Source organism: Zonotrichia albicollis, chromosome 37, assembly GCF_047830755.1.
Source record: "Zonotrichia albicollis isolate bZonAlb1 chromosome 37, bZonAlb1.hap1, whole genome shotgun sequence".
Taxonomy (NCBI): Eukaryota; Metazoa; Chordata; class Aves; order Passeriformes; family Passerellidae; genus Zonotrichia; species Zonotrichia albicollis.
In genome coordinates this window covers 3,245,374-3,266,405 of record NC_133855.1, presented here as the reverse complement: position 1 = coordinate 3,266,405, position 21,032 = coordinate 3,245,374, and the positions used below count along the sequence as shown (strand labels likewise).

The window sequence follows — 21,032 nt, the reverse complement described above, 5'->3', positions numbered from 1 at the left end:
GGTTTTTCCCAGTACATTCTTAGGGTCTCCAGGGATTGGTAAGGGTTAGCTCCACTGTGGGGCCTGAATATATGTATTGTTATAACAGCAATAAGAATACAAATACTGAAATGTAGTGAGAGTCCTATGTATTGGATTATTGGATTAGTGGGTCCTAGCGATTCTAAATGAGTCACAGCTGCGAAGTCCTTAGCTGGGCAGCAGCTGTGGCTCATAAAGATAGCTGGGATAAAAGGGGTGGGTCGAGAGCCCAGGAGGAGCCCCTGAGAAACCATGAGGAACTGCACTACGTGTCCTGTCTCGGCTGTTGAAATGGCCTGGTAAGGCTCTGGATGGCCTTGAGGCAGCCTGTGCTCCAAAGGATCAAAGGAGTCTTCAGGTTTTTCAGTTCTTCAGTGTTGTTTATTAATTCTTATCTACAATGTTGTCTCCCGGCCCGACAGAGGTCCGCACAGCAAGTCAGCCATGGGCACACTGACCTCCCTCGGGGCGGCTGCTTATTTTTATACCAAAAACTACGTGTAAGATATTTACCTTTTCCTCCCAATACCTTTCACTCTTATTGACAAGTGCACATTCAGTAAGAACCAATCTCAAAGTGCCACTGTTGGAGATTTTTTTCAGAAATGGCCTGGAAGGCAGCTGTGGGGGACAGATTCTCATAGCCGGTTTCTGTAAACAGCAGAGGTTCTCAGGTTGTTTTTAATTACAAGTAAAAGTGACAAACATGAAGGCCTTGAGAACCTTGCATACCAGAGTTCTCAGGCACCTTTCTCATAACAAGTAGATATTCTATCTTTGGCTGTTTTGGGAAAGCAAAAATAATTTTGAGAACCCAAATCTTGGTATTAGAAACATAAGGAGGAGTTGGTATGTTATCTCTGACCTATTGTGAGCTCGGGTTTGCAATATGCATGAACTTAATTAACACGGTTATAAAAAGTGATGGTTTGAGTGAAGAAACGGAGTCAGATGCTGATCAAGAAAGATGGGTCTCTCCCTCCATTTTCAATATGCCACCATCACCATCAAAGATGGATGACAAGAAGAAGAAGAAGAAGGACAGGACACGCCCTAATTCCTCCATCTTGTCTCCTAGAACCCCCCTGTACCGAGATTCTAAAACCTGTGTTTTCACTCTATAATTAATCTATCCCTTCACCACTTAACCCCGTGTGATCCTCTCATGCTCATACAGGTGCGGCATCCCGTGCAGGAACAAAGTCTAGCCACCAAGCACTTCTGGCAACGTTCCAGGACTTCCGAGCCCCCCACGGGTTGTCTCAGCAATTCTGGACATCAGGAACGATGTGCGGAATTCCGACATCTCCCCCTTCTGTTTGCACTAAAAGCACTTCTTTCCCTACCTGACTCATGACACGCCTTATACATAAAAAGATGCACGGGATAACAAGCATGAGGACTAAGAGAATTCTTAAGACATATAATGCTATCTTTAAAATTCCTCTCCATACGGGAGAGAGATCAAAAAATCCTGCCAGATCATCGATCCAAGATCCTGTGATCTCGCCAAGTTTATTTATGCTGTCTTTTATTTTCTCAATACTTTCGTGAATTGATCTTGAATGGTCTGAGAGATTCATGCTGCACATCCACTCAAATTCTTCACACCCATGTCCATGAGCGAGCAATAGATAATCGATCGCCGCTCTGTTTTGATGAGTCGCCTGTCTTACACTACCGATGTCTTTTAACATGTCACTCAATGCGACAGACACAGATTGAGCATGTTTGCTCAACCAACAACTCATGTGGTTGAGTTGTGTCAAGGCCACCCCCGATGCTGTTTGAGGTGAGAAGATTGCTGTAGCAATTCTTCTTGCCTTGTCCCAAGTATATATTCTGTCGTTGCAATCTGCCGCATAATGTTGTAATAATCTTTTTTCTTTGTGTTTTTTCTCTCTTAGCAATTTCAAATCTGGCGACAACATTGAAATTTTCCCAATGCAGCATGGACCTCCCCTGGCATTAGCAGGAATGCCGTGCCAAATTCTGTCCCCACAAATTAGAAACAAACCCCGTGGCAATTGCACTGGGACTTGGATTGATCCTTTGGCAGTTTTCCTTCTGTATTTACAGCAAGCTGATGCGTTTTTATAGAATTCATGATTGGGAGTTACATCAATAGTTTTGTTTGTCTTTGTGACATTTGGAGTTTCAAACTGCATGCAGAGTTCCATTGTCATGGACCCAAAAATCTCCAATTCCTGAAGTTCTGCAGAAGCCAAAGGAAGAAGATGTGTCCAAGCACACCACTTCTTTACAGGATCTTTAATGACCTGCGAGATGTTAACTGCGGAGTGTCCTGGAATTCGCCATTCGTCCACTGGCAATCCAACCATGCATGCTAAAAATGGTCTCCCTGGCCTCAAATGTATTAAACAAATACTATCCAAATTCGCTGCTTGAGCTAAAGCCTCCCACACATTTTGTTTTGGTTGATCAGTGGGTAAATTTGCCCCATTGCTTATTGCAATGAATGAAAGAATGATGCACATGAGCATTGTGAAGCTCATGACTTCACTCTCGTGCGAAATCATTGTTATGTTTTCATTCAAGACCCCAAAGGAAAAATCCCCAAAGTCTTTAGTTCTTTTATTTCTCTTCTGAGTCGTCTTCTGCAGTCTGCGCCTCGACTTTGTGTCAGAGTACTCGTCTCTTTGTTTCTCGGATCAGTGTTCTCCTGCTCTTGCGTTCGAAATGGCTTCACGTGTCGCGCTGAAACCCACTTCAGACCTCGATCTGTGGAAACACAAGCAAAACCCTTGCCTCAAGTGATTAGTTTGAAAGGGCCCTCTATTTGTCCTGTCTCTGGGTTTCTGATCAAAACTAAAGGATTTTCTCTGAGCTTTGCCTGTGTGCTGTTCAAAAACTGCCTCATGATTGGTGGATTAGGTTCTGAGGACGAACTATTTAGGAAATTCAACACATACAACGGCTTATTTAATTTCATGTGAGGTGTTGCCTCTGGTTCACCCCTTCTTTGTCTGTCCAGAAGGGACTTCAGGGTGTGATGTGTTCTTTCAATGATTGCCTGAACTGTGGGTGAATGTGGAATACCAAACGTATGTTTGACGCCCCATCTTTTCAGGAATCTGTCAAGCACCCTGCCTGTATATGTTGGACCATTGTCTGTTTTTATCTCCTGAGGCACACCTAATGATGCGAATGCTTGCAGAAAATGTCGACAAGCATGGTCTGCTGTTTCCCCTGCATGTGCTGAAGCAAAGACTACACCTGAGAATGTATCTACTGAAACATGAACATTTTTGAGCCTCCCAAAAGATGGATACTTCATGACATCAGCTTGCCACAATTGAAGACTTTGCAGTCCCCGTGGGTTGACTGCTCCTGTAGAAGAAGGTGGCTGCACAAGCTGACAGTCTGGACAAGCACTAATGATCTCCCTCGCCTAACTCTTTGTGAGGCGAAAAGATTCCATCAGCGCCTGTGCATTCTGATGAAAGAACGTGTGACTCAATCTTGCCTGCTCAAAAATGTCTGGAAGTGTTTGCGAAATGGGCATTGTCAACCTGTCCGCCCAAGCACTCCCTTCCGCTAGAAACCCCGGAAGCGTTGTGTGCGCTCTAATGCTTGTGATAAAATATTCTCTTTCCCTGCTCTCTAGCAACACTTTCAAGCTCGCCAGATATGAGTATAAAACCTCATTACTGACTTCTTTCAAGAGCAAACCTTCCAATCTTTGACCACACCCGCAACATATGCGGAATCTGTGACCAGATTGAGAGGTTGTTCGAACAACTGAAACGCTCGGACAACAGCTGCCAACTCCACGATTTGTGGAGAGCCCTGGACCGTCTTTACATCTGAATCCCAATCCTCCGTCGTTGAGTTTCTCCACGTGATCACCGACTTGTGTGTTTTCCCTGAGCCATCAGTGAACACTGTGATCCCGTCCAAAGGTTCTTCACCTCTTCTTGGTTTTGCTCTGTAACATATTTGTGATTGCAGTATTCTATGCTGTGGAAAATGGATTGTGCAAGTTCCTGGAGAAGCTAACAATGCGATTAACAAGTCTTTCGATTGTTGCATCGCCCAATCAAAATAGTCTTTCTTCAGAGGTAATATAAAGGATTTCCTTCCACGTCTGACTGAGAATAACATTCTTTTACAGAGTGTCTTCCTCTTCTGCACCGCGCACAAATTGGCCTTTCCGCTTTTTGCGCTGGTGTATGTGTCTGTGGACAATTCTTTTTCATGTGTCCAGACGCCCCACATTTGTAACACTGTCCTCCTGGGGGATTGCTCTTCTTCTGCATTGTTGCAAGAACTTTGTTTGTGTTCTCGTTCTGTTGATGAAGTATTTTTTCCAGCATCCTTTCCAATGCCTTGTCTTCCGATTGTCTCTCTGAGTGTCCCTTTATCTGTTCTTCCCATTCCTCTCTTAACTCGTTCTTCACAATCGATGTGACATGCTGAGGTGTCCCCACCTTGCTGCATGCCTCCACCATCTCTGCCAAGGATGGTGTTGCCTTCTGATACAAGGCAGGCGGCCTGGTTTCAGGAAACAGCACGGCGACCCTCTTCCCCAGGGTCGCTTGGGCCTAAGAAACACGCGGACACCAATGTGGTGGAGGATCAAAGGCCTTTATTCTCTCTTCCCGTGGGGTTTTATAGTCTAGGGGCTTCTACGTCAGGTGAGGGTCTGTCTTTACCATCTATGGTTAGTAGGGATGGAAAGTTGCTGGGCAAGTGGAAAGTTACTGGAATTTGGTTCAGGGGACTACATTCCTATGTTAATTTTCTTATCTAAGGGGGCAGGGGCCCTGTCTTCCCGTAGCATCACGAGATCTTCTGAACGCCAGGCCCTACCTGCTACATCTCCCCCCCCTTTTTCACAAATGAATGAGGTAGTCATATACTGAAATGAGGTATAAGGTTGTAGTTCGATAAGGAAAAGGGGGTTTGGTAAATCTGAATAAGTTTTCTCCAGTCAAGGTTAGGACTTGTGGCTGGCAGTGTTCCCTGGTTGGATTCGCCGGCCGATGAACAGGATGTTGGCCCGTTCCAGGCGGGCCTGAACAAATGAGACCAGCTTGTTCAGCAGGCAAGGTCCGAAGGTAACCACCAGAAGCAGCAATGCCACTGGACCTATTAGTCTAGAAATCAGAGTGAGTTAGCCATGGTGATTGATTGAACCAGGACTCAAACCAGCCCTGTTGGGCTTCCCTGTGCTTCTGCCTCTGAGCCAGTCTGTTTCTGAGTTCTGCCATGGAGTCTCTTACGACTCCTGTGTGGTCTGCATAGAAGCAGCACTCCTCTCTCAAGGCGGCACACAGGCCCCCTTGCTGCATGAACAGGAGGTCCAGACCTCGCCTGTTCTGCAAGACCACTTCTGAGAGAGAGGAGACTGACTTCTCCAGGAAGGAGATGGATTTCTCGATCCTTTGCACGTCCTCATCGATGGTCATTTGCAGCTGGGACAGCCCTTGGTTCTGGGTCGCTAGGGCTGAGACACCCGTTGCCGTTCCTGCCGCTCCTAAACCGAGCAGCATTGCGATAGTTATACCTTTTATTATTTCTCTTTTGTGGAGCCGGCTGGGTTCCTCAAAAAGGTGGTACACTTCTTCGTCTGAGTGGTACAGGACCCTAGGAACAATCAGAACTTGGACACAAAAGTCGTTAGAGTCATCAAATTTGGCAAGGGACACACAGGGACTCACTCCAGATCGCTGGCAAACCCACATCCCAGGTGCGGATGGGACTACCCACTTATTGTTTTTCCTGTTGGGCTTGACAACTTTGGTGCAGACGTTGCCTCTCTGCCTAGCTAATGTTGCATTGCCAAAGCATCTGCCCTGGCCTGTGACTTGACTCAGGGTGATTCCTTTGCGAGGGGTTTCCCATCTGCACTGGTGAGGGGCATCGGCTGTGGAGTAACTGACGGGAGTGTTTAAAGCGATTCCTTCATAAAAGGGAGGTTTGACATCGTAGCAAAGCCAGCAGGATTTGGTTAGGTTAGGGTTGGATTCATTCAGGGATATAAAGGTAGCTTCTAACATACGAAGGATTGGGTCTGAGTCCGACCTGGCGGCGCGGTCTGTCTGAAAGACTTCCGCATGGCCGGTTGGGACTTTGCTAACTCTAGTGGGTAGGGTTTTAGGGTAGGTTGCGTTTTTCCCTTTCGGCACGCTTTTAATCACTTTGTTTGGTCCGACCGCTCGGGGCGTCGACGGTTGGAGCCTGATAATTCGCACATTTACTCTCTCTTTTGACCCTTGAAGGACAACTGTCCACGTTCGGCCTATGGCCCAACTGGGGTGATGTGGCTGCAAGACTGTCATGTTATAGCTAGTGCATTTTCGAATTTTTGGGATTTTATGGTGATTGCGATAAAAGTTTCCCTGGAGGAAAACGGGTGTTTTGCAGCCGCTGGGTGCCCAGGCGAACTGTAAGAATTTGTCGGGCTCTTGTGGATCCCACCCAGGCCCCGACGGTTGGCATCTGTAACAATGGTTTCGCAGCCCCAGTGCCCACAATATCCCCACCCTGGGTGATTGCAGTAGCTTTTTCCTGGGTTTGAAGCTGGGCACCAGTAGGATAGGTACATGTGTGTGGCATGTGGGGAATTGGGGTCTACCTTTGGTTGTCCTGGAAACAGGTCGGTGATGCGGAGCACGAAGGATGGGGCATTTGATGTGGTGACTTCCATGAGCACCTGTCACTACTAAGGTGACGCATGACCCACCTGAAAGGCCGGTGGGGGTAGTGATCTGGGCTGGCTTGTCCTCTGGCAACAAGCCCCAACAGCAAAATAACACAGAAACACCGTTGATGCTTGGGTCTCACCCGTGCGGGTCTCTCGGGCGCTGCCAAGCGGCTTGGTGGTCTGTCACTTTCCTCTGGGAAGGGCATGTACGTGTCACGAGGACGTCCTATGAGCATGTCCTCTCTCAGGTCGTGGATGAGACGATAGCCTTCTCCGGAACTTTTGGGGATCACGAATACAGGGGTGTTCCAGAGGCTGATGGAGGGTTCTATGTGACCCTTTTGCAGCTCGCGGTCGACCAGTTCCAGTAAGGCTGCCGCTCGAGGCTCTGTCAGGTGCCACTGCTCAACCCATACGGGGTCTGATGATTTCCAGGTCAATTTGATCGGCAGCGGAGGGTGTACAGCAGTGGCCCTTAGGATAAATTTGTAATCCGGAATCCTAGCATGGAAAGAATGTCCCTTCCTAACAGGGGTGGAGAATTTTGCAGTATGTATGGGTGGATCGCAACTGTCTGTTCTGGTCCCTTTTTCGTGTGGAGTGTTATAGCCACCAGCTGGGTGCTTTTCCATGCCCGAGACTGCCCTCCCACTCCATTCACTGGAGGGACTTCTTTGAATTGCCAATGTCTGGGCCAATGTGCTTGGGGAATAATCGTGCAGTCTGAACCCGTGTCCGCCCAGAACTGTAACCCTATGACATGGGAATCCTGACTGCCATAAAGCCGGCATGTTCCCCACACCATCAAGGGTTCCCTCCCTATTTTCATAGCCAGGGCCACCCAGGGATCCCGCTCTGGGGCGTCTCCTGCTGGCTCTGTACCACCGGCGCAGGTTGTGGCAGTGGGGGGTGCGAGGGTGCTGAGGGTGCTGCATAGCTTTGCCATTGCACTGTAGGCAGGGATGCAAAATTGGCTACTCCCTGTGGGGGGATAGGATATGAAGGTCCCCTGCCCCACTGGGGGTTGCTGGAGCTGGGCCGCTGCATATTCCAGGTGGGAGGGGGCTGGACACGGCCCAGCTGCGCCGCCCCCCCTCCCGTTTCCCTGAAGCCTGGATCTGCATTCCTTAGCCAAGTGCCCCTTCTTCCCGCATGCCCAGCACAGTCCCTTAAGTCCCTCTTGGCGTGGCGGAGGAGCTGCTGATAGGGGCCTTGGCTGGGGGCAGTTCACTGCCAGGTGGCCTGCCTGGCCACACTTAAGGCATGCTATCACACTGGTTATTGCAGTGTGAACTGCTGCTTGGATGGGGGCCAGATGCTCTTCCTTTGCAACGTGCTTAATCATGGTTGCTGTATTAGAACCAGGTGGCAGTGACCTTTAAATGTCCTTGATGGCTGAGTTACACTGCTGGCGCAGGCAGTCTGCCAGCACGGGACCCTTAGCCTCCGACGGCAACGAGGAGGAGTCCAATGCTGCCTGAAGCCTGTCCACAAACTGAGTGAAGCTCTCACTCTCAGTCTGTTTGATAGTTGACCATGGGGATGGACTGGCTACTACTTTAGCCGCTGCACGGATAGCTTCCCGGGCAGCACGGGTGGTTGTCATAACCTCATGAGCCCGCAAGCCCTCAGCCTGCGCCTGGGGGGTGATCATAGTGGGGTCTCTGCCCATGAGTCTTTGTATGCTGGAGCCATGCAGTGGATGGTTAGGTCCTGTCACTTGGGCCAGCTCCTTTGTGCATTGATCTTCCCACTCCTGTTTAAAAACTATCATCCCCGCGCCATCAAAAATCATTCTTCACGTCTGTTTAATATCAAAAGGCAACATATCATCCCCTCCGAAAACGCCATCAATGAGTGTGGTAACCATGGCAGAATTAATTCCCTTGTCTGCAATCGCTTTGATTATTGCCTGGATTTCCTTTGGGTTTACAGGGGAGTAAGTCCTTTGTTGGTTATCACCTGTTCCCCTCACGCGGACTGGGAGCACCAGGTTAGCAGACGGGCTCCACTCCGCGCAAAACATCTTTATTTTCCGCCAATCCGTAAGCGGAGTCCGGTCTTTCTCTAATGACCCCTTCACCCACGCGGGAGCTCTGCGACTAGAAACCTTGTATGCCGCTGATCTCCCTCTGTTAAAGCTAGAATCCGGATCCAAACTCTCTGAATCCGAACTCCCTGACTCCCCCTCGTCCCAGACCGAGTCAGAGTCAGAGCCGGAAACAGAGTGAGTCCGCACTTCCGGGCTGCTCTGCCTTTTTCCCGGGCTCCAACCCCACCCCCTCCTGCCGGGGTCGGGCCGTTACCTCCGCCTGGGGTCCCCCCGCCTCCTGCTGGGGGAGGTTCTTGCCCTATAAGGACCTAATTTGAATAGAGCGCTTTGATTGGTCTCACGCCGTACCGCAGGGGCCGCCCCTTCTCCCCGCTCTCCCGCGTGTGCGTTCTGGAGCGCGCTGACTGCATTTTCGCCTCCCGTCTCCTTACTTCTGCCCTCACCATGTGTTTCGGCGCCATCTTCAAACCCATACGGCGGCGGGGAGTCCCCGCCGCTCCCGGCGCCGCTCCCGGCGGGGTCGGCTGCGTTCCGCGCCTCCTCCGCCAACCCCCGCCAGAACGCCCGTGCGTGTCCTCCCCTCCCCGATGGCGAGCCCGCTCTCTGGGGGGTTTCCACCGACCGCGTCCCCCCCGCGAGACCGCCTGGTCAAGAATCTCCGCAGTCTGTGTCGCCGCACCTACCCCGGGCTGTGGAGGGGCTAGCAAGCAGGTTTGTGCGGCTTTCCAGGCTTCCTGCTCTTGTCGAGCTTTCTGTAAAGCCTGGAGAACTTTGCCCCAGGATTTTAGGGCTTTCCCTGAGCCGGACAACATAGTGTCTTCGGCCAGGACCTTTGTGCAATCGTCCCAAACCTCCGGATGGAGGATATCTGTGGGGCTTTCTATAGCCCCAAGCTTAATGAGTCTCGGCAATGCGAGAGATAAATCCTTAATTTTACATTCTATCCCAAACTGTGCATGCATATCTGATACGACCTTTGCATGGGATTCCATGTTCCTTGCTGGTCCGGGGCGTCCCCCACGCTGCAGTCGGAACCCGCCGCTGGCAGCTGCTGCTTCCCGTCCAGGCGAATTCCCGTTCCCCGGGCGCTGATCGGCTTCCCGGGTTTTCGGCACCAGATGTTGCCTTCTGATACAAGGCAGGCGGCCTGGTTTCAGGAAACAGCACGGCGACCCTCTTCCCCAGGGTCGCTCGGGCCTAAGAAACACGCGGACACCAATGTGGTAGAGGATCAAAGGCCTTTATTCTCTCTTCCCGTGGGGTTTTATAGTCTAGGGGGCTTCTACGTCAGGTGAGGGTCTGTCTTTACCATCTATGGTTAGTAGGGATGGAAAGTTGCTGGGCAAGTGGAAAGTTACTGGAATTTGGTTCAGGGGGCTACATTCCTATGTTAATTTTCTTATCTAAGGGGGCAGGGGCCCTGTCTTCCCGTAACATCACGAGATCTTCCGAACGCCAGGCCCTATCTGCTACAGGATGGCCATCCTGGCATGGCACTAATGACCCGTTGACAATCCAGGTTGGCATTGCCGAAAGCCAAGCTCTCCAAGAGAGGCCTCTTTGCTTCCTCAATCATCGCCTGTCGATCCACGGCTTGCGTGAGTCGATCGATGAACGGCAGGAATGAATCTGCAGGACCTTGCCTGATGCAAGAGAACGGAACATCCTGAGTTCCTACTGGCGTAATCTGCATGATTGCCATTCGCGCTGCCTCTTTGATGTCATTTAACACTCTTCATGGAAGCCGCACTCCTTGTTCCACTGGGTTGTCATCCGGAGGCTCTCCTGCTAACTGTGCTTCTGTGAGATTTGCGTTTGGCCCACCTTGATATCTATTTCGCAACTCTGAAAGATACTTTCTCCATCTTTTTTCCCAGATGAGACTCTGTGTGTCAGTGAGAATCATTGCCACAATGCTTCAAATATCATATGGCGTAAGGTCGTACATGGTGAATGTCCCCCTTAATAGTTGTTTGAAATATTGTGAACCCAGCCCAAAAGTTTGAGCCGCCTTCCTTAAATCTTTGAGTGTTTCGTGACCAATCCTTTCCCATCTCAGATTTTGTCCCTGGGGGTCGTACGTCACCGGAATTGTCAAATCTCCTGAACCCAGAAATAAATGCTTGTCCTTTGCCAACGCTTTTCTGATGCGCTTCCAGTCCATCGTCTTCACTGGCTGTTGAAATTCCTCCTCTGGAAACTCCATCGGTAACTGCATGAACACTGGAGTTGTGGAGGTCATCGGTGATTCGTTGTACCACATTCTTTGCTTTGAGGTTTTTGGCCTTGCTCCAAAATCCGAAAAGGAAACTTGAGGATCCTGTTGATATATCTTTTTGGCTGTATCAAAAGAATGCAAGAAGCTTTTTGCCGCTTCTGCTGCCGACAGCATCCACGCCGGAACACCTTCCGATGCTGTGATCTGTATGATGTCCTCTCCTTGTTGCTGTGCTTCATCTAAATTCTCTTAGTCTTCGCAAAATCCCGAAGTCGAAGGATAATCCCTTTGCTGCGTTGTCATTGTTTTCTTAAAAGTACTTTTCTTTTTATATGTTGTTGGAAAAAATCCCTGTGTTGTTGCAGTCTCACCACCAGACGGCGCTGTGGCTCCCCCGAACAGATCCGGCATGTCGGGCACTTCGGTCATCCCCCCACGAGATGGCACTGTCATCGGACTGAACAGCTTTGATGACGGCATGAACTCGACTGCCCCTCGTTCGGTAGACTGCCGTGCCTGCGATCTTGTTTGAGACCGAGTCTGCATGGCTTTTGATTCAGGTGACAATGGAGCTTGAAAACGTAAACGTCTCCCTTGGAGGGAAGAGGCTTGTGCCCCAAGGGCTTGGACTGAAGGCACTAGGACTGGAGAGGGGGTGGAGCCCTATGATGTGGAACTCCGAGCACGGCCCCTCCTCGCCCGAGACATAACAGGGGAACAGACCCGGCCCCGACCACACTCTGCTTTCTGCGCATGCATGCTTTCGGAACCGCCCCCCGTCTCTCCCGAGCTGAGGTCACTCTCTCCCTCCTGTTTCGCCTCTGAAGTCTCCTCCCTACGATCTGTCCCTGACTCTCTCTCCTCCTCCTCAGACGCAGTATCCACTCCTCCCACCGGTGCACGCAGCCCGCCCCCCGCCGGCACCCGGGCCCGCTCCACGATTCGAGCCGATCTCCGTGTCCCGACTTGCGGGTCTGACGTCACAACCGCGCGTCCCCTGCGTCTCCCTAGGGTGGCCGATTGTGGCTGTGCAGCCTCTCCCAATTCACTGCCCGTGTCTGACGCTGCTGCGTCGGTCTGAGACCCCTCCCCAGAGGCTCTGCGAGCCTTGCCCCTCGCACGTGTTTGTGGCACCATGCCGGCTGAGGCAGCTGCTGCTCCCGGCCCTGTGCTCGCAAAAGCCGCACCAGAACCCGTGTCTCCCATCACCTCCTCACGCGCGCTCCCCCTGCCACCCTGCACCGCTGCCGCACCGCTGTGCTCGCCGCGAGGATGCGCTTCCCCCGACCCCTTCTCTCCCACTCGGATCCCCCCTTCCGACTGCGCCGCTTTTCCCGTCCCTTCTCCCTTTGGCTCATGAGGAGAAAACCTCGACTCTTCTGGGAGTAGGATGGTATCGCCTGAGTCGAAGCCTGAAACCCCTGTACTCTCTGGGGTTTCAGGGCGTTTTAGGGATCTCTTCGGCTTTCTGGGTGGTGGGATTGGAGGCAATGATATTGCTTCCTGCTCCCGTTCCTCAAGAGCTTTTTCCCCCTGGCTAGCTGAGGCCAGAGCCAAGCTCTGTCTCGAGCCTTGCTCTTCTCCCACTGCCTCTGAGGGACCTGCAACAGCTTGTTGCCTTTCCAGTCTTTTTGACGGCACTGAAATACCTTCTAACATAATTCTTGCCGGAGACAGCAATTTCAAGGCTGTCTCGTCTTTCTTCGTGGCTAAAAGATAAAGATGTGTGATCTATTAATTTCTTGCCAAAACCCCACTTCAAACAGCAGACACATCTCTGAAAACGGGTAATTGAGTCTTACCCACAACAGAAGCTCTTTCAGCTCCTTCTTTGGGATCCCTACTGTATGTGTGTCTGCCACGCCTTGTAAGGCGGACAAAATTCCGAGCTGTTCTTGGGAGAGTGTGCCCCCCATGTTCTTAATTTTTGACCTTCTCACCGAATCTCTGTCATCAGAGCAGTCCGAAGGCTCCCGATCTCCGTCCAGCAGGTCACAGGAGATGGATCCAGAAGTGTCTTTCTGGTTCCGATCCAGGCTGTTCTGCTACGAACCTTCTTCGGCAGAAGCTGAGAGATGATGTTCTCAGTGGCTGCTGCTTTTTTCAGACTCTCTCGGCCGTTTTCTGGCTTCTCTCCCAAGGAGTTATTAGTGCTCTCCCAGGAATTCATCCAAGTCGGGAGCTGCCCTCTCGGCTCATCAGGGCTAATACCCCCCCTTGGTGGGAGTAGCCCACCCAGAGACGCCAATTGTCCTGTGTCAGCTGTTGAAATGGCCTGGTAAGGCTCTGGATGGCCTTGAGGCAGCCAGCGCTCCAAAGGATCAAAGGAGTCTTCAGGTTTTTCAGTTCTTCAGTGTTGTTTATTAATTCCTATCTACAATGTTGTCTCCCGGCCTGACAGAGGTCTGCACAGCAAGTCAGCCATGGGCACACTGACCTCCCTTGAGGCGGCCGCTTATTTTTATACCAATAACTACATGTAAGATATTTACCTTTTCCTCCCAATACCTTTCACTCTTATTGACAAGTGCACATTCAGTAAGAACCAGTCTCAAAGTGCCACCATCACCATCAAAGATAGATGACAAGAAGAAGAAGAAGAAGGACAGGATACGCCCTAATTCCTCCATCTTGTCTCCTAGAACCCCCCTGTACCGAGATTCTAAAACCTGTGTTTTCACTCTATAAGTAATCTATCTCTTCACCACTTATCCCCGTATGATCCTCTCATGCTCATAGAGGTGCGGCATCCTGTGCAAGATCAAAGTCTAGCCACCAAGCACTTCTGGCAACGTTCCAGGACTTCCGAGCCCCCCCAAGGGTTGTCTCAGCAATTCTGGACATCAGGAACGATGTGCGGAATTCCCACATCATATTTTCTCTATTCAGTCTTCTGTTGTATTTTTGATAAGGTTTTAATAAACCTTTTAAATTTTTTGGAAGTGAGTAGCATTTCTCACACTGAGAATAGAGGGCTGGGCCCCCCAGCCCCCCCACCCTTCTGGAGCCTGCTCCTGTGCTTTCCCTTTGGGTGATTCCCTCGATGGGATTCCATCCCCCTCCTTCCTCTCCCCTGGCAGGATGCAGCTGGAGCTGTGCTGTGCTCCCTGTCAGGGGCCATTCCCGGCTGTGTGACATCCCAGAGCCGCCACAGCCACTGCTGGGGCTGTGACCTGGCCTGCCCAGTGCTGGTGGCACAGTCAGGAAAGCTTTGGGCTTTGGGGGGAGGCAGCCGGGCCCCGGCGGTGTCTGCGGAGGAGGGGATCATCCTCCCGCCTCCCGTTCAGCTCGCGATGGCATTTCATCCTACAGAGCCTGGCCTGGAAGGGACCTCACAGCTGACCTTGTTCCACCTCCCTGCCGTGGGCAGGGACGTCTCCCACTAGAGCAGGTTTGGCATTGGCCGTGTTTTCCTTGCTGGCAGAACCCTGTCCGGGTGTTGCCCGAGCCAGGGACAGGAGATGTGATGTTGCCCTTTTCATGGAGATCCTACAAACTCCTTTCTGACCAGCACTCCACCACCAGCAAGGGGCACAGATTGGTGATGGCACCATATTCCTGCAGAGCCAAACTTCTCAGCGTGGGAGGATGCTCCCATAAATAGACAGAGATTAAAGGTCCTGTGTATCACAAATTTAAGGAGCAGGAGGAGTTTGGGATCTGTCCATGGAAAGCAATCCAAGTGTGGAGGAGGCACATGTAGCCTATTCTCCCCTAAAATGGGGAGATATCACACCTGTCCTCTCACATATCCAACCAATGCAACTTCCAATGGACAGGACTGATGGCGAGAAAGAGAGTCTTCCAGAAATGCAAACCTTGTTTTAGTAGGAAATCCTCCAAGATGGATTTTCCTGCACTTTCCAAATGCATTTATACCTATTGGATGACTACAGACTTTGAAATGTTTCTGTCTGAATTGTGACAAACATCCCAGTCCTACACAGGAAGGACCAGGTCCGTTGATCAGGGAAATGTCTCTTTGGTCTTGAACAGGGAGGGATCGATCCATTTGTTCCCAAGACCAGAGTTTTTATCTGTGAGTACATGTATTTATTCTATAAAATAATTACCCTTGCCTTCACTTCCCTTTGGTAGGAGATGCTCCCTGGCTCCTGCAAGCTGTTACTCTATCCCAGGTATCTTTTTAGGTAAAAGGAAGAGAGATAGGAAAGGCTAAATAAGGAATCCTCCTCATAAGGGAGGAGGGTGAGGAGCTTTGGTCCGTCTGTCCATCTATGAGCAGCTCTGTGGCTGTTCACCTGCAGACTCACTGTCCTGGGCAGGCAAAATTCCTGCATTAGGAGAAGAAGAAAGGCCATAAAGAGGTAGCAACCAAATATTGCCTCCCCTTCACCCCAGTGCTGGGCTGGCCATTGAGATGTGTTTGTGGTGAACTGATGAAAACCACTCTGAATTTCCTATCTTTTCTGCACTTAAAACAGAAGCCTAATGTATTCTGTGTATTTTTGTTGGCAGATAGTAGTGATCCTAAATTCCTTTTAATACAGTGTTTCCACACCAACACAGCCTTGATGTGCAGCGTACCTGGCTGTACCCTGTGGGATGCTTTGATTTCTCTTTGGAAGCTGCATTTTATTCTGTCTGCCCCAATCAACAACAATTCCCCTTTCTCCATGTAGCCTCCAAATCCACTCCTGGTGTGGAGTTTTAGTGCTCTGCTAAGATCTGGGCCAGAAGGGAGGAAGGAACCAGTGTCTGCTGGGCTCAGGGTGGATCAGAGCTGGGCTACTGTGGATCAGAGCCAGCCTGGCAGCATGGGGACACCTTTGGTAGCTCAGGGTGGCATTTCTGGGAGGGAAAAGCAGCACTTTAGGGGTGCTGCTGGATGGGAGGGATCAGTGGTGGATATCCCACTCCTCACTGTGTGGGATGGGGAGGAGCTTCTCCCAAGGAGGAGCATGTGTCTCCAGCTCCCAGTTCCTCCCCAAGCTGGAGCCCTGCAGCGCTCTGAAACAATGTAACTTTGCTTGCAGGTCAGGCTGTTCCTGCAGGGTCACACATGCGGCTGAACCTGCAGACAGGAGAGAGAGAAGCCAAGCTCCCAGACAGAGAAAATGGGAAAAGTGACACAAGAGGAGAGAGAAGGAGGAAAAGGTACAGACATGCAAGGCTCTGGGTTATGTGGGCTGTGGGATTCATGCCTTTTATTAGAGGCCAGGTTCCCTAGTGCACTCAATTCCTGCCTCTTCCTGAGACTCCATTGCTGGGTGAGGAGCTCAGCAGTGCTGAAAGCAGAGGCCTGTCCTTTGTGTTCCCTTTGGGATGGCAGTGGAAGTGTCCTGAGTGCACATTCAGAGGCACCTTCATGGCTTCCCATGCCACGACAACAAAACTGCTTCCACAGCGTTGGTGTAGTTCTCGCAAAGTCTTTGGGCTGTCCTTGAGGTGCAGTGTTGGGGGTGAGAGGGGTCTCTCTGTGGTTTTTAGACTGAGGTACTTCCAGGGGACTGTCTTTAGGAATGTATCTTCTGCAATATCAAAACGTTTCTCCTATGCCGCCGTGATGACATCTTGTACTTCAACGTCCAAAATGTTTTGAGCCTCCGCTCAAACGAATGTTTCGCCCATGTAATGAAAAATGACACCATTAGGATATCTTTTCGGCATGGGTGAGGGAATTTGGGCTCCAAGTCATTGACAAATAGCAGGGCTCTTCTTCATTCCTTGAGGAAATACCGTCCACTGATACCTCTGTAAAGGTGCTTGTCGGTTTAGGGATGTAAAAGGCAAAACGGATCTGTCATTAGGACGCAAGAGGGCGTCAAAAATGCAGTCATTTAGTTCTATAACAACCATCTATCAATCTTGGGGTATCATGGAGGCTGAGGGCAGACTGAGCTGGAGGGGACCCATGTCCTTGATGACCTCATTGATTTTCCTAAGGTCCTGCAGGAGCCACTTCTTGTCTTTGCCAGGCTTTTGTATGACAAGGACAGGCGCATTCCAGGGGCTAGTAGATGGTACAATGTGGCCCACAGAAAGCTGCTCCTGCACGAGGGACTGCAGGGCCTTTAACTATCTGCCTGGGAGGGGCCACTGATCCACCCATATGGGGTCGTTGGTCTTCCTAGTTAACTGAAGGGTGGCACGCTGCTCAGTGGCCCCGTCTAGAAACCCTGAGGTGTTGATAGGATATCTAGCCTTGTCCTCCACTGGGACAAGAGGTCTCTTCCCCAAAGGGTATGGGTGCCCAGGTGATGAATGATCTTACTGTAGCAACTGTGCCCTCAGGACCTTCCATGCACATGGTGTCTTGATTCCAGAAGCTGGTAGTGGGTCTCCTGATGGCTAAAATTTCCCAGCAGTTGGAACCAGGGCCATCATTTAGCCAATCAGAGCAGGAAATTATTGTGATGTCAGGTCCTGTATATAATAATCGTGAAAGACATTTTTTCTCCCTCTACACGACAAAGCACACTTTAGAACAGGTCTATTTCAGCCCGTAATCTGTGCCCACATCACCATTGGATCAGCTGGTGTGGTGATCATGTCCAGTAGGAGGTAGTCTCTGGCTATATCTGTTCCTTTTTTGAATGAAAAGGGGAGGGTCTAAGCATAGAGCCTGGACAGTTATCTCCTGCAAAGTTGTCAAGGTGACTACATCATGTAGTATAGTGAGTGTCTCCATCCCTTCCCTGGTGTTGGTTAAAATCAAAATGTCTCTGCGCCGTTCTTCAGGCCCGTATTTGCCTGTTGGAATATGGTGAACATAAATTTTGTGGACTGGAATTGAAAAAGCTCTTACCAGCTGCCTTTGGGTTCCAGGGCAGAGCTGTCTTCTGTCGAGTTCGCTTCTGCAGTGCTCGAGCTCTCCCAATGGACCTGAGGAGGTCGCTGTGCTGGTTCTCAAGGATGTACGGGTGAGTAGGGCGGGACGGCCTCGCATTTGGTGTCATCGTGTGGGGCCTTTCCACGTCTGTATGGGGTTTCCTGCAGACCACCGGTTTTGCTGGTGTTGGCAAGCATGTGGACAAGGGGGCAGTGAGGACAGTGGTTGTGACACCTAGAAGGTCCCTGGTAATAGCCTGTATTTTACAATTCTGTTGAAAATGTCTCATCTCTCTACATTTAAAGCCAGGTCCTTTTTCATGTGTATGTCAGGGAATAACTTGGGAGTCTACTAGCACCTCTACTACACCCCTATTTGAAGCCTTAGCTTGGCTGGCATCATGGTGTAAGGATGCCTTATGTGTGCATGCCTCAACCATTTGTGCAATGTTAGGTTTTGGGATGAGGGGTAGTGTCGAAGGAAGGGGACCAGGACACCAGTTGGTTCATCACAGGTTCCTCAGGTCCGGTCCAGTCCCGGTCCCTCAGGTCCTTCAGGTCCAGTTTATTGAAAAAAGTATCTAACACTTATACAGCAAATAATAAGCTTATGAATATTCTGTAAGCCAAGCAATCTATTGGTTAAACTATACCATGAATTCTTCCTCATTCCTTAGGGGTTACATCTCTCTTTTCTCATGTCTCTTTCACTGTTTGTTATTATACTACAGCTAGGCCTCAAGGACACGCTATCTTTGCAGGTGCAGGACTTGGAATTAGCCACGGTTTTGTACTTTTCCAATCCTTAGCCAGCCAAACTCCCAACACTTCCCCTGTTTTTATTTAAAAAAAAAAAAATTCTATGGGCTAACTGTGTCACACTCTTTGCAACACAAAAATAGGCAATTCTAACAACTATTATATTATAAACAGTATTCTCAGCTCGCAAGGTTTCTCTCTTACAAGGGATCTAAGCCAGGAAAACAAACCAAAAAGGCTATCACTAATTACAAGGCATGCTATAAACCAAATACAAAAAAGAATTCTATGTGCTACAAGGCTCAAACAAAACTCAGGTGTGCTAATATAACCCACAAAAATAAGCTAAAGAAAGTTTGCTTTCTATTCTCAAACAGCAGATTCTGATTGTGTTTTTTAACTAAAGTTTCTCTAATGTTCACAACAACACTTTGCACACACGTCATAAAATAAACGCTTATCATAAAAGCATAAATCTATCTAACATCACTTAAACTCAGTAGTATTCAGACTTAAAATACTTAAAACCTTTTACCTAACAAAACTTAACTGACTTTAAATTCTGCATAACTTGATATAATTTTAATCTTAACAGAAAACTTAACAAAACCTCAACAGTATTTAATATTTAATGGCACTTAATAGATAATTTAACTTAAACTACTTAGTAACAAATAAAACTTACTATAGAAATAGAATATAGTGTTTACTATAACTCACAGGCCTAATTCTAAAATACTAAGCTAAAACAACTTTCTTCACGTGTTTGCTGCAGCATTTTTATACTTAATGCACTTAATGCACTTAAACATAAGAAGTTTGTTTAAGGTATAGCTGTAGAAGAATTCTTTTGAATTCAGTGTTTGCATTTACATTTATCACATCTAAACAAGGCTTAAAGAATACAAAAAATACACTTATTACATTTTACTTCTACAACCACTTTAACATATTTTTAACATTTTTAAATATTTCAAAATACAGTTTTGGAGTCTGATGTTCTACCGACTAAGTTATTTTGGGCTTCTGATGTCTAAAGTCTGTTAGGAAGAACAAAAGTCCCTTTTAACACTTAGGTGAGAAACGTCTTGATATCCTTTGGTGTAGTTTGTTTATTTTCTAAAACTGAAGCTTTTGCCGGCTGTGGGGCAGAGGGAAAAGCACACCCGCTGGAAAAAGCGCTCCAGTGCCGCGGCGCGTGTGTCGGAGCGGGCCGACCCCCCCGCGCTGGGCTCTTTGTTTACTCGCCGGCAGGTTGACTCCGTTGCAGCTACCACTGGTCAGGTCGCTCCCCCCGCGGCTGCTCGGCTCCCCACGAGGCTTCACGGCGCGGCTTCCTCCGCGCTGGGTGCGGCGCGTCCCCCGCCACGCTCAGCTTCCGCGGCGGCCCCCCGCGGCTGCACTACTGCCGCTACGCCCATGTCGAGTTTGGAGTAGGACAGCTTTGCAGGCGTCTCGAGCTGCAGCTACTGGTTTGCATTCAGAAATATGTTGAAGTAGTGTGTGGTTCATCACTTGCCATGGCTTGTTTAGTTTCTTTGCTGTTTTATCATCTTCTAACACTGCTTCCCACAGTATATCCCCAAATTTTCTCCGTTCTGAGAGTTCATAGATCCTTTGTGGGTTAAGGAAAATTTCTTCAGCGTATCCGTAGGCTAATAACAAATTTATCCCCTTTATCTTTTGCCATTCTAGATACGCGGCTAATAACTTATATGCTGCTTGCCTTTTCATACCACTTTTTATTTTTCGTGAGCCCTCTTGCAGCTTTCCAGGCTTCTGGCAGCACGTAATGGCTCGAGTCACTGATGTGAACCCCAAGGGTGCTTCAAAATTCCGGCACTGTCCTGGCTGCTCAAGACCCAGCTCCAACTTCCTCGACCGTGGCGTGCTCTCTCCCCCTTTTTCTTTTAGTCGAGACGAGGGGGGTCAGCGTTCAGGGTCACCATTTGTCGAAGGTGGTGGTGGTTTGTGGTGGTTTGACCAGGAAGAAGTGGGAATTCTGGGAGGCTGTGGTCAAACCAATGGATGTTCGAGAGTTTGATACTGGCACCTGGTGTAGCCAGTGGGGTTTGGACACACCTCCGAGAATACACAGGGGTTAAAAAGCAGAGCTCTGGCCCTGGGAGGCTCTCTTGGGACGTCGAGGAGAAGAGGTCAGATCTCCCCCCCGTCCAGCCGCTGCTGCTGGGCGGGGGAGGGGCAGCCATGCGGTGGGCCCGGGGCCTGGACAGAGATGGGGGTGAGAAGGCCCTCAAGGATGGAAGGGTGGAGGAGCAACCCCAAGAGACATCGGGCAGACATTTCCCCCCCCCCAGGAGGGAGAGAGAGGGAGAGTCGGCGAGACGGAATGTGATAGCAGCCGGCCCAGGAGGAGAAAGGGGGGAGAAGGGTGCAGCCCGGCCGGCCGCAGCAGCAGCGCGTGTGGGAGTATCGTCGTTCTGAGACAGGCAGAGACTGAAATTTTTAACCCCTTTCTTTCATGATTGGGGCCTTGCAAGAATGCTGATCCTCCTCGG

The 21,032-nt window shown here is 49.8% G+C and overlaps 1 long non-coding RNA gene across 1 annotated transcript; it reads left to right on the top strand.

Moving 5' to 3' along the window:
* Nucleotides 1-3,330: 3,330 nt before the first annotated feature.
* On the top strand, nt 3,331-18,386 carry LOC141726651 (uncharacterized). Its single transcript, XR_012577731.1, has 3 exons — nt 3,331-4,103; nt 15,960-16,080; nt 17,752-18,386. It is a non-coding gene; the product is annotated as an uncharacterized LOC141726651 (long non-coding RNA).
* Nucleotides 18,387-21,032: the final 2,646 nt, after the last annotated feature.